The sequence below is a fragment of the Rhineura floridana genome, chromosome 2 (assembly GCF_030035675.1).
Source record: "Rhineura floridana isolate rRhiFlo1 chromosome 2, rRhiFlo1.hap2, whole genome shotgun sequence".
NCBI lineage: Eukaryota > Metazoa > Chordata > Lepidosauria > Squamata > Rhineuridae > Rhineura > Rhineura floridana.
In genome coordinates, this window is record NC_084481.1 from 156678067 (window position 1) to 156691769 (window position 13703).

General features: G+C 41.6%; 1 protein-coding gene across 6 annotated transcripts in view; it reads right to left on the reverse strand.

Annotated features, from left to right (window-relative positions):
• AMBRA1 (autophagy and beclin 1 regulator 1) overlaps positions 1 to 12026 on the reverse strand; it is a 243867-nt gene extending 231841 nt beyond the window's left edge. The window contains exons 1-3 of one of the 6 annotated variants that reach the window (XM_061610888.1): positions 11728 to 12022; positions 9335 to 9409; positions 5000 to 5060 (exon numbers count right to left, since the gene is read on the reverse strand). The gene's annotated coding sequence lies outside the window, so the exon portion shown is untranslated. Of the gene's footprint in view, positions 1 to 4999; positions 5061 to 9334; positions 9410 to 11139; positions 11245 to 11727 lie in introns of those variants that run through there. The other 5 variants (XM_061610887.1, XM_061610892.1, XM_061610889.1 and 2 more) reach the window with 5 other exon arrangements.
• Between the last annotated feature and the right edge of the window lie 1677 nt (positions 12027 to 13703).

Below are 13703 nucleotides of genomic sequence, written 5' to 3' on the forward strand. Positions count from 1 at the left end.
TGATGCAAAATATCAGCACCAATTAATAAGAGTTAAATCAGCACTGGAACTGACTTATGTCCAATGGACAGAGGGTTTTTTCCCCAAAGAGTAAGACATGAATATAAGAGCTCTGCTGGATCAAACCAAAGGCACATCTAGTCCAACTTCCTATTCTCACCAACCAGAAATCTATGGGAAGCCCACAAGCAAAACCTGAATGCAACAATACTCTCCCCACTTGTGATTCCCAACAAATGTAAGAACATAAGAACATGAGAAGAGCCTGCTGGATCAGGCCAGTGGCCCATCTAGTCCAGCATCCTGTTCTCACAGTGGCCAACCAGGTGCCTGGGGGAAGCCCGCAAGCAGGACCCGAGTGCAAGAACACTCTCCCCTCCTGAGGCTTCCGGCAACTGGTTTTAAAAACTTACTGCCACTGACTAGGGTGGCAAAGCACAGCCATCATGGCTAGAAGCCATTGATAGCCCTGTCCTCCATGAATTTGTCTAATCTACTTTTAAAGCCATCCAAGCTGGTGGCCATTACTGCGTCTTGTGGGAGCAAATTCCATAGTTTAACTATGCGCTGAGTAAAGAAGTACTTCCTTTTGTCTGTCCTGAATCTTCCAACATTCGGCTTCTTTGAATGCCCACGAGTTCTAGTATTATGAGGGAGAAAAGCTTTTCTCTATCCACTTTCTCAATGCCATGCATAATTTTATACACTTCTATCATGTCTCCTCTGACCCACCTTTTCTCTAAACTAAAAAGCCCCAAATGCTGCAACCTTTCCTTGTAAGGGAGTCGCTCCATCCCCTTGATCATTCTGGGCCCGGTGATTTGTCAGTTTTTATATTGTCTATTAAGCCTAGAACTTCCTCTCTCGTTACCACTATTTGTCTCAGTTCCTCAGAATCCCTTCCTGCAAATGTTAGTTCAGGTTCAGGGATCTGCCCTATGTCTTTCACTGTGAAGACAGATGCAAAGAATTCATTTAGCTTCTCTGCAATCTCCTTATCGTTCTTTAGGACACCTTTGACTCCCTTATCATCCAAGGGTCCAATCGCCTCCCTAGATGGTCTCCTGCTTTGAATGTATTGATAGAATTTTTTGTTGTTGGTTTTTATGTTCTTAGCAATGTGCTCCTCAAATTCTTTGTTAGCATCCCTTATTGTCTTCTTGCATTTCTTTTGCCAGAGTCTGTGTTCCTTTTTATTCTCTTCATTCGGACAAGACTTCCATTCTCTAAAGGAAGACTTTATGCCTCTAAGAGCTTCCTTGACTTTGCTCGTTAACCATGCTGGCATCTTCTTGGCCCTGGCGGTACCTTTTCTGATCTGCGGTATGCACTCCAGTTGAGTTTCTAATATAGTGTTTTTAAACAACTTCCAAGCATTTTCGAGTGATGTGACCCTCTGGACTTTGTTTTTCAGCTTTCTTTTTACCAATCCCCTCATTTTTGTGACATTTCCTCTTTTGAAGTCAAATGTGACCGTGTTGGATTTTCTTGGCAATTGGCCAGTTACATGTATGTTTAATTTAATAGCACTATGGTCACTGCTCCCAATCGGTTCCACAACACTTACATCTCGCACCAGGTCCCGGTCCCCACTGAGGATTAAGTCCAGGGTTGCCGTCCCTCTGGTCGGTTCCATGACCAACTGGTCTAGGGAATAGCCATTTAGAATATCTAGAAATTTTGCTTCTTTGTCGTGACTGGAACACATATGCGGCCAGTCTATGTCCGGGTAGTTGAAGTCACCCATTACTACATTTCCTAGTTTGGATGCTTCCTCAATTTCATATCTCGTCTCCAGATCTCCCAGAGCATTTTGATCAGGGGGACGATAGATTGTTCCCAGTATTAAATCCCTCCTGGGGCATGGTATCACCACCCACAACGATTCTGTGGAGGAGTCCGCCTCTTTTGTGGTTTCGAGCTTGCTGGATTCAATGCCTTCTTTCACGTATAGAGCGACTCCGACACCAATACATCCTTCACTGTCCTTCCAATATAGTTTATATCCAGGGATAACCGTATCCCACTGGTTTTCTCCATTCCACCAGGTCTCCGTTATGCTCACTATATCAATCCTCTCCTCTAAGACCAAGCACTCCAGTTCTCCCATGTATTCAGAGACATACTGTCTCCAATACTGGAGGTAGAAAATAGTCATCATGGCTAGTAGCTACTGATGGTTTTATTCTTCATGACTTTTCTTTTCTTTTGAAGCCATTCAAATTTGTGCAATCACCATATGCTATGGAATACACGGCAAATCAGGGCTCCGAGTCACCAATGATGACTGTATGTTAATTACAAACCTGGATTAATTAACAGCAGCTTTTGGAAAAAAGAAAACGGTGCTGCGCTAAATTGAGAATATCATAAAACATGCAAGGAATGATTAATTATATTAAAGGAATAGAAGGTTTTGGGAGCCACGATGCACATAAAAGATCCTCTACAGCTGTGGTAGCCAAGATGGTGCCTGTCAGATTTTGTGGACTACAACTCATATCAACCCCTGCTAGAATGGCCAAAGGTCATGGACAATGGGAGCTGTAGTCCATAACATCTAGAGGACATCATTTTTGCCCAACCCAACTCTAAAGAAAATACTCCACAAGAAGTAATCTTAGAATCTTTTGCTACATTTGTCCAATCCTTGCTTCTTTCACTGATGGACAAGAGTAGCCAACATAGTGCCCTCCAGATGTTTGGGATTGCAACTCCCATTATACCTGGTCATTGGCCATGTTAGCTGAGGCTGATGGGAACTGGAGTCCAAAATATCTGGAGGACACCAGGAAAGCTATCCTGATTCAGAACTTAAATTTTATGCCTTTCTACTTCATTTGTTTCATGTCATCCATTAATGGTCATCCAGCCATTGCCTGGCGCCAACAGTGTTATCTTTTCAGCGCCAGGTCAAGACTTTCCTCTTCTCCCAGGCATTTTAGCATGTGTTTTTATATATATATATATATATATATATTTTTTAATTGTGTTTTTAATTTTTTGTGTGTTTTAAAATTTGTATATTTGTTTTTAATGTTTTTAATTGCTGTAAACCGCCCAGAGAGCTTCGGCTATGGGGCAGTATATAAATGTAATAAATAAATATATAACTTGCCGCCCTGGGCTCCTGCTCGGAGGAAGGGTGGGATATAAATTAAATAAATAAATAAAATAAAATAAATTTGTTCAAAGCAGAAAGAGCAAGGCCAGCGTGGAATCCAAACAGCAGAAACCACCACATGTATTGGCATGGGTTGCAGTCCTAATCACCATTATTAGAAAGTAAGACTCGTTGAGCTTAATGAGACTTCTGAATGAACAGGTTTAGGAATGCACTGCACATGTCTCATACATCCACATCTCAGACCGTATTACAGCACCAATATCAGTCTCAGACTAAAAAAGGCAATTTACAAAAGGTTCAGACCAAGACACTGGTCAAATACTGCATCCATCAGTTATAAAAATGAGTAAAAGGAAAACCAAAAAAGTGAACAAGAATTATTAAGGAAGGCAGTGTTACACCCAGAAAAGGCTAACTTCCATGCTCCCCAACAGCATTTACAATACCCAATAAATCCTTGCAATAAAAATCAAGACCTGCTTCACAAGAGGCTGAATTCCTACTGGAAGATTAACTTTTTTTAATGTAGCCACATCTAGAGGATGAAGAGGAACAACCTGTGAAAGAGACGAAATGTTCCCTAGTAACAGGGAATAAATCATCACATTACGAGTAAAGATCACTACCTATATTTACTATTATTTAGAATACCTGTATCTTTGCTCTACAGTCCTGAGAGGCCCTCAAGGCAGCTTACAAAAATAAGAATTACACAATATTCATATGGAACCTGATTTATTCAGGCAGCATTTTCTGGTTGCATCCTTGCTCTTCCCAGGTTCATACCACTAAAATCCTGAGGCAAGGAAGCAGGGCAGCTGGATCTTGCTCATTTCATGATGGAAGCAGTATTTTCTTGCTGGCAGTTGCCAAGCAGCAGGTCCTTTGAGGAAAAGGAACAGAGCTTAGCAGCTGGAACTCTCTCATCCCCATGGCAGAGGCAAATCTTCTCCTGCTGACAGTTGGCACTTCCAAGGCAACACCTAAAACAGAAGTCCCCCAACTGTGGTCTGCAAGCTTCATTCAAGTAGTCCAGGGCAAGTCTGTATTAAATATTCGTATTGATTTTTGAATTGTATTTTTATTGTTTCTTTTATTGTATCTATTTTGTATTACAATTTGAATTCTATGGAATGCAAATTGTAATACAATAAAATACAATATAAGAAATAAAAGAAGCAATAAAAATACAATTCAAAAATTATACAGCACCCACAACAGGCAGAAGAATAATTATGTGGTCTGCCAAGACCATCAGCAATTTTCAAGTAGTCCGTGGGGAAAAAAGTTTGACAACCACTGCTCTAAAGATAAGGGTGTGAGACTAAGCACCCAGATCTCACTCAGCTCATGGAAGGTGCATATATTTAACTATGAAATGCCAGCAACATTTATTTGCTTGCCATGCATAATGTAAGTCCCTTATCAGAACAAACCTTCTGACTGTGTATCATGCAATAAAGTTCATTTGTAAATTTGAAGCTATAACCCTGAATGTTAAGGTCCACAGCAGTGGGCCAGTATTAGCATAAGCCATCAACAGCCAAAACAGGTGTTCATAGTTCCACACCGATTGCTTCAGTATCTGCTTTGCTGCTTTCCTTAAAGACTTCTTACAACATTCAGTAAGCAACTAGATTAACCAATATAAGGAAATCACAAGAGAAAGACAGCACACATTTTACAGAGCAATCCAACTCAGGGGAAGCCAGCAGAAAGGGCGCCGGTGGAGGAGGAGCCAGTGGGAAGTTCCATGGCATCCACTTGCCGTTTGGGAGCTGCCAGGCCAGCGGAATGTCAGCTCAGCTGGGAGCAGCACGCATGAATGTAAAAGAAAAAGGCGGTTCTCATGAATGGAACTGTTTTACTCACCAGAAAGATGTTTCTCTGGGGGCACTAGGGTGACATGAATGTCTTGATGTTATTGTATTGTCTGCAACCGAATCAAAAAGTTATCTAAGTGTGGGTACAGATGCACTCCCTCTTGACAGAGCTGAGCCACAAAGGTCACCATTATGTTCGTGAAGACCCCTGGAGCTGATCCCAAGCCAAAGGGAATTGCCCTGTACTGGTCGTGTTGATTGTCATAAGCAAAGCGGAGGTACTTGCAATGCTGAGGATGGATTAGCACATGGCGATACACCTCGGTTAGATCTATGGAGGCTAAGAAGTCTCGTGGTTGAAGCAAGGAAAAGCACTGATGGTACAGAGGTTTGGCAGACAAACCACTGCGATGCAACACAATCAACAACAGTAGGCAAAGACTTGGGATTCTAAGTAAGGGTATAAGCCAGCCAGACTGAAAAGCAAGGCAATAACAGTACTGCTCAAGCCAGGCAGGAAAACGAACTGTCACACCATGGGAGGGGTTAAGGTGAGAGTCTTTTCGAGGGTTAACTCTTTCCTGCCTCAAGCAACAGGAGATGAAAACAATACCCCCTTGGGGGGTGTCCTGGTGCCCACTGGAGAAGTCCCTACTGGAGAGTAAGACTTCTATTATAATTATTTTCTTAGACCAACCTTTTTCTCGGGACCTGCAGGAGCACTCCAAACAGGAGTCAGATGTTGAGTAATGGAGTCAGATGTTGCGTAAGCCCTCCCCAGCCCCTCCTCCAACATACCCTCATAACGCCCTTTTTGGGGCCTTACGCTAGTTTCTGCCGGCACCCGTTTCGCCAACCTGGACTTCACCAGCACACCCCCAACTGAGCCGGCAGGGTCCCAGCTCCACCATGGCTGAGCTATGCTGGTGGAGCCCAAACCCTGCCGGCTCAGCTGGGGATCCACCACATCCAACTCCCCTCAGCCCAGCGTAAATACGAGTTGGATTGCGCCCTTAAGAGTCCTATGTTTGCCCTCTACTACTAAACTTTTATTACTAAAACTCCAAGAAAACAATAACATGAACAGCAACTGGCCCAAGAAGCCACTAGCTCAATGGCAGAAGGCAGCCATTAATTCACAATGATATATAGAGGCGTGCCCCTCACAAATCTGCACTGGACCTTTACCTTATCAATCAATATTAGATCTATCATGACCCAGACTTTCTGAGGTTTGGGTAAAAAAACGTATACACTTTTCCCTACTCGGGCAACTCTTGTCTGTGTTGTTGCATGTTAAATATATTGTAAGCTACCTCAAGAACTTTTAGTTAGGTGGGGTGTAAATATGCCAAATAAATAAATAAATAGTAATCTGCAAAAGTGTTTGAACAGTGAAATTATACATTAATTACACTATATATAAAAATAATTAGCAGAGTTTGCAGGTAATGCAAGTCTAAAAATATACTGTGAAGAATTACAGGCCCAACTACTGTGGCTCAGCAGCTGATGCAAGGCATAACTGCCACACTTGGTTCCTCTCTCTCTACCCTTGGACAGAAACAAGACCCAGAGTCCTGAAGATAAACAATAATGAGCATGCAACCAAGCAGAGGACCAGGCAGTCATGGGAATGAGACAGAATAATATTCCAAGCATTCATTTATTTGCCACTCTTCCTTCCAAGGAGCTCAGGGTGATGTACAAACACATAATCACTATAAACACAAACAGTAAAAACATACCTAAAAACAAAATTATTAACTCATTAAAAGTTGAGTTAAATATTGCTGAGTTGAGTTAAATAATAAATAATGTTGAAATATTGCTGCCAAGGATTAAACATTCCATCATCAAACTACAAAACTCTAATAAGATCAACAATATGGGCAATAGGCATACCTACACAGGGAGACAATTCCAGAATCGGGGGCCCACCACAGAGAAGGCCCTTCTACAAATCACACTCCAAAAATCCTGATGAGGACAGTGAGAAGAGCCCACCCCTCCTCAATCTTAAGGACAGAGTTGGCAGGTAACGGAGGAGGTACTCCTGCAAACATTTGGGTCCTGAGCTGTTACAGCTTTGTGAACCATTACTAATACCTTGAATTACGCCCAGTGGCACACAGGCAACCAGTGCAGAATTTTTAGGATCGGTGTTACATGATCCCATCTTGATGCCCTAGATACTAACCTGGCAGCTGCACTCTGCAGGATGAAAGGAAACAATTACATAATGAGAACTGTAGTTTTGGAGGAAGATGTACTACTGTCTGGGAAATAGCATATGCTGGATGACGTAGAAGCAGCCTTAATGCAATTTTTTAATGAAAGCCACCTTGAAATTCCTTCTGGATCAAAAGGTGGGATAGAAATCAATTTCTAAAAAACTGTTCACAGCAATAAGGAAAGGTAGAAAGATGGAAAGAAACTAGAAGTGCCTCAAATGGTACGTCTGCACACACACATTTGAATTACCTTCCCCTAAAACTATATTAGTAACTTCTGAGAGAACCATGGTTGCTTCACTCAAACAGGAACCTGGCCTCAATCATCCATGTTTTTGTAACCTCCCATTTGGATTACTGCCATGAACTCTATGTAAGGCTGCCTCTAAACACTGTTTGGAAGCCCCAGATGCTCCAAGATTCAATAGCTTGTGTTATGATGGGTACACCTTGTAAAGAACATACTATGCTTGTTTTATCAGCTGCCAGTAACTGCCTATTTGTTTCCAGGCCCAATTTAAAGTGTTGGTTCTGATTTTTAAAGCAGTAAACAGCTGGATCCTGCATACTTGTGAAAATGCCTTTTTCCATATACACCTCCCCATCTGTACTTTCCCAACCTGCTGGGGAGACTCTGTTCCATGTCGCTTCACGCACCCATGTGAGATACAAGGATGTGGACCCAGACCTTCTCCATTGTACCATCCACTCTATGAAATACACTTCTAACAAAAGTATCCTTGACCCCTACTTTGATGACTGTTCACAGGCAGTGATTGTTCAAGAAGGTGCTTTTGATGGGCTGAAATAACAGAAAATGTAAATCTATTATTCAGCTATTTTACTTTTGGTAGCTGTTTTTACATGTCTTTAATATCTTGTTATATTGCTTGGTTTTAACTGTTACAAATGTTGAATTGCAGATACTACTTCAATTGAAGCAGATGCTATAAATGAATACACCCAAAAAAATTCAAAGCAGATCCTTGCACCTAACTCTCTTGAAGCTCCCATGTCCTACACTCAAAGCCTTCAGCATAGTGGGAGTGCAGTTAAGTAGTTCCAGGAGCTCTCTCCAGAACCATTTCTTGCTAATGCTTCAAGTTTGGAGCAGAAGGTGGAAAGTTATATTCCCACACATGAGCATGTATTTTTCCAAAGGATCCTGTACAATAAGCTGGAAACTAATTTGCCCATTTCAGTTCATACTATTCATGAATCAAAACAGACATTCATGAATTGTCATAATAGACAAGTTTTATTCCTGTGGCACCACATGCAACCTCTCTGCAGTATCTGGCATTTTTGTTTGAAGAACAAATTCTTATCAAATTGTGAAGCACAATAAGTCTTCTTTTATCAGCCAAGTGCAGACCTGGCCAGTTTTGACCTTCATGAGAGAAAATCAATGTTGCAATAGCAGAACCTATAGATGTGAAAGCCCAGGGGGGAAAAGTGTATTTTTCTTTCAATTCTTTGGGGGGTTTTCCGGGGCTTCCCATTTCTGAGAAGCTAGTCTTAAAATGTGCCCAAATGGTCCTGCTGTGGATACACATTCACCACATTTTTATCTGAAATATAATTTCCTCCTAGACCAAACTCAGGGAAAACCGGTTCTTACTATTCATTACAGAAGTTTTCTGTGCACACTGCTAAATTCACTGGGAACTGGAGAACTCACTAAAATTTCCCTCTCTGCTCCCCAAGTAATTTTCTCTTCTACTTCCCAAAGAAGTTTTTCAACATTTTAAAAACTGATTCTGCTTTGCTGTTTAAAAAAGAGGGGCTGAGTGGAGTAAGTTTACATACAGTACCTAATCTATTTTTTTAAGGGGGGGGGAGAAGACCTTAAGCCAGCCTCGGGTGATACGAGAAAACATAAAAAACAGTGTAAATCTTTTGAATACTCCTGTTCACATGAGTGAAAAAGACAGTCACAATCCTAAAGAATTCATTTTTTTAAAGACACCTACAAATAATAATATAATAATGCAATCAAAATCAGTTGTTCATATACTTGAAGGAGAAACCACTGAGTTTCTCAAACATAAGACTTCTACGAACCCAATGTCAAATGGCAAGACTATCAGTTGTTTACAACTCAATCCAATACATAAAAGATGAAAGAATAGTTCCAATAATTTTCTTACCTAAAACAAAAGAAAAGCAGATTCACAAATGATAGAACTTGTCGGTTTGAAACTAGTGCATTCCTGAATGACAATCTAAAGAAGACATAAAGGGAAAAAATAAGTTTGGGTTTAATAATAAAACAAAGGATACTTCAGAGTGGCAAATATGACAAAGTTGAAAAGAAGGTCATTAAAAGACCATTTTTGAAGCAAGCTTTCATTAATAGCACTTCATTGAGTCACCCTAAAGCAGCATAACATTGAGTGGAACTTGTCAAATCAGAAAGAACATACTGAGGCACAGACCTTGTGAAAACTATGTATTACACAATGTATATACACATTATGTTATGGCACTGCAATTATATTACACAATGACCTGGTTATTTATTATTATTATTTATTAGATTTATATCCCACCCTTCCTCACAGCAGGAGCACATCACATTAAACCATCCGTTCAAAACAAACTCTTATGAAAAATTATGTCCTGTTGTCCTTTCCTCAGAAGCATATTTCCTAAAATTTGTAGAGGGAAACTCACCTCACAACTTACGGACGTCACATCATCCAGTTTTACATACCACAACACAAGCATAACAGGAGGTTACATTTTAAGACTGCATCAAACTAACTCATCTAAAATTAAGTATACTTCAATGTAACCGTGCAATGGGTTGTTTGGGGGGAAAGTAGCCATTTTAGGCTAGCAGCAGGAAGGAGGGGGGTTGAGAGAGCCAAGTAGGACTTCAGGACTTCTTCTTCTCTAAACTATTTACTAATTACATTTTATTAATTCAGGCTCATTCTTGCATGCCACCTGAAGAAAAAGCCAGCAAGGGGATTTCAACAGCATTCTTAGGAGTATTTCTAATGGCTTATCTAAAAGAATATTATTTCAAGCTACACTTTCCTTTTAGTAACACGCACTTCCCCAAAAAATATTTTGGCATATGATGTCCACAGGTTTTATATATATGATCTTATAAAGTGAATTTATATTCCCTCTGCATAATCCTCTATCAGACATCTTACAATGCCTAGAATAGCTCATAGAGAGAGCCAACATGCTTGCTTCACAATGGGAAAAAAGGGATTAACTGTGTGCCCTAAACAGTGTAATGCTATATATGTTTCATCTGCTATATTAAAAGCAGAACATTTTACAATACTTATTAACTTTACAGAACCAACTTTTTAAAACAATATACAAGGCAAAGGGATTGTGTCACTCCTAACCTATGACACTAAACAAATAGATACACATGATCTTTGCACAGCCATATCACACACAACACATCATATGATTAGATGTAATAACGAGGGGGTGTATCTTTACAGAAACAAAAATACAATTGTTTCCAAGTAAAATACTATTTCTCTGCAAGAGATGCTTCACATTTATTTCACAACAACAGTTTGCGGAAAACCGAAGAAGCCTATCTTATAGGAAGATATAGCCTAAGATTGCCCAGCAAAACTTATCTTCCCTTCCTTTTTATGTGTTATAATAACCTGCCAGCATAGATAATGTTTTTTAATAACCAAACACAATCCAGATTTTAAAGCTGGAGTAAAAGGAAAACATGAAGGCTTCAGTTGTTTTTGTTTCTAGCACACGTGCACACACGCAATGGTAACTTGCCATATTCTGTAAGGGTTTTGCTGTGTGTGTGTGTTTAGGGTTAAGCTGCATTCACTTCCTCACACTAATAAAAATACACATGGAGATAACAGCCAATTTACAATGCAACCTCGTGCACATTTACTCAACAGGAATCCCCAATGCACCCAACAGGGCTTACTCTCAAGCAAGTACTCACAGAAATCGCACGTGAACTACTCTCACATGAAATTTTAGTGGTAATCAATCTCCCCTCTGAAGAGAAAAAGAGCACGAGGGAGAAACTGTGGAAATGTTTACGTGTGCTAAGAGGAAGCAAAAACATTTTCAAATATTAAATTAAGCCGGCAGAGGCATCAAAAGGAAACGCTCGCTCCAAACAGAGGCCTCTTATTTAGACGAGGACGGACGGCTCCGGAAACACCACTGGGTGGGCCTGAGATGCTCGCATCGCGGATTCCAGGAAACAAGGCCAACGATGCCGAGAGTACGGCAAGCCAGTTTCCCAAGCAAGCAGAAGGTGGACGCGGCAACCAGGCAGCCTCCTCGGCAGAAGAACGGGAAGCTCAACGTTCCAGGATGGGCGGGGTGGAGTGGGGGAACGCGGCGCCGGGCCAGCTCCCCCTTTCGCCCAGCCCACGCGAGTCGCCCTTCAGCTGAGACTCCCCGACTCTACGGCCGGCCCTACCCATCAGGGCCGCCGCTACTCCCTCTTCCCGCCGGCTCCACAGAGCCTGGCAACCTCCAGAGGGAAACCAGGCCCGGAGCCTCTAGGCCCGGAGCCTACCTGGGCTAGGGACTGACCGACCAAGGCCTGGAGCACTCAGATCCCGGAAAGGACCGGAGCGATGTGGGTGGCGCGTTCCGAACTGGTCGAGGCCTGGTCCGGCAGGAACAACGCCAAACCGGCGATGGTGTCTCCCTGCAGTTGCTATCGCCGCTGCCGCTCCGAGTGACTACCGAGGCCAGGTTGTCTAATCGAGCGCCTAGCAGTCGAGTCTGGAGCCGCCACGGACGAGCGCCGAGCCAATCGAACGGTAGACGCAAAATCGGAGCAGAGATGACGAAGAGAACGTAGAGAGCGAGATCTATTAGTCCTCGCGACGAGAGTGGGAAAAGAGGGCAGAAGGCGGGACCTGTGGAAGTGCCCTGCCACATGAGGAGCCGCCTCTTTCTGACACAGGACTCGCTGTTGCTTCCCCGCTAGCACTCAATCGCATGGAAGAAACAAGTCTGTACTTCAGGACAACCAGGAGCGATGCTTCCCTTCATATCTCCCGCATCTCCGGTTTTTCTGATTATAATTGCCTTGGTAATAGTCTTCCAGGGGCCTCCATAAAGTATGACACACATTTTTTTAAATATCCTTTAAAGTGGGGCTTTAAAACCACTAATGTATTATGGCATGAGCTTTTATCACAGTATTTCAGGAAGCCACCACATTATATTTTTCTCCAAATAAAGTTATAACTTACCACTACGATCACCACCCTAATTATTCATTTTAATTCTTGTAGGACGTTTTTTACCAGTATAACTTTTTTGCCGAACATAGAACATTTATTGGAAATAACTTTTTTTTTATTTATATTTTTCCCCACGCTATCCACTTCACTTCATATAACCAACTTAAGCTGTTTCATGTGGAGAGGAAGGCTGCAGGATTAGACGTGCAATCCTATGCTCATTTAGTATCCTAAGAACATAAGAGCCTGCTGGATTAGGACAATGGCCCATCTAGTCCAGCATCCTGTTCTCACTGTACCTGTGGGAAACCTGTAAGCAGGACCATAGCACAACAGCATTCTCCCCTCCTGTAGTTTCCAGCAACTGGTATTCAGAAGCATACTGCTCCTGAGTGTGGAGGTAGACCATAGTCATTGCGGCTATTAGCCTTTGATACCTTATCCTCCATGAATTTGGCTAATCCTCTTTTAAAGCCCTCCAAGCTGGTGGCTATCACTCCTTTGGGAGCGAGTTCCATAGCTTAACTATGCACTGCATGAAGAAGTACTTTCTTTTATCTGTCCTGAATCTTCCAGCATTCACCTTCATTGGATGTCCTCAAGTCCTAAGTGTTATGAGAGAGAAAGAAAAACTTATTTCTATCCATTCTCTCCATGCCATGCATAATTTTTATAAACTTCTATCATGTCACCTCTTACTTGCCTCTTCTCTTAACTAAAAAGCCTCAAATGCTGCAACCTCTTCTCAAAAGTGAATGAATGAATAAATTTATTGCGGTCATAGACCAACATAAATGTATACATCAGTAAAAAGTGACAATTTACGATAAAAACAACACAGAACAATTAAACAATTAAAATTTCATTATAACCAGAACTACATCTGTATATAACCCTCAACTTAGTATGGATCTTCTGCAATGGATAGCAGCAGAACAGAAACTAGCAACCTTAGCTGTTATCTGTGGGACTGGTCGGATAGAAGATAATTTGCATAGAAAGCCTCATTTCTGCCGGGGATGTTTTGTAAGATTGGAATGATTAACTGGAGTCTAAGATCTCGATAGAATAGACAATGTAGTAGCACATGTTCTACCGTTTCTACCACCCCACCACCACAAGGGCATAGTTTCTCATTATAGGGGTTTTTTTTATATCTGCCCTCCAGAAGTGCCGAGGGCAAGGTGTTAAAACTGGCCAATGTAAAGGCTCTTTGGAATTTAGGTATAGTCAGAGTGTTTAAGTAAGGGGCAGGTAAGAATGGTCTTGAATTTTATCTAAATTTGGTGACTAACAT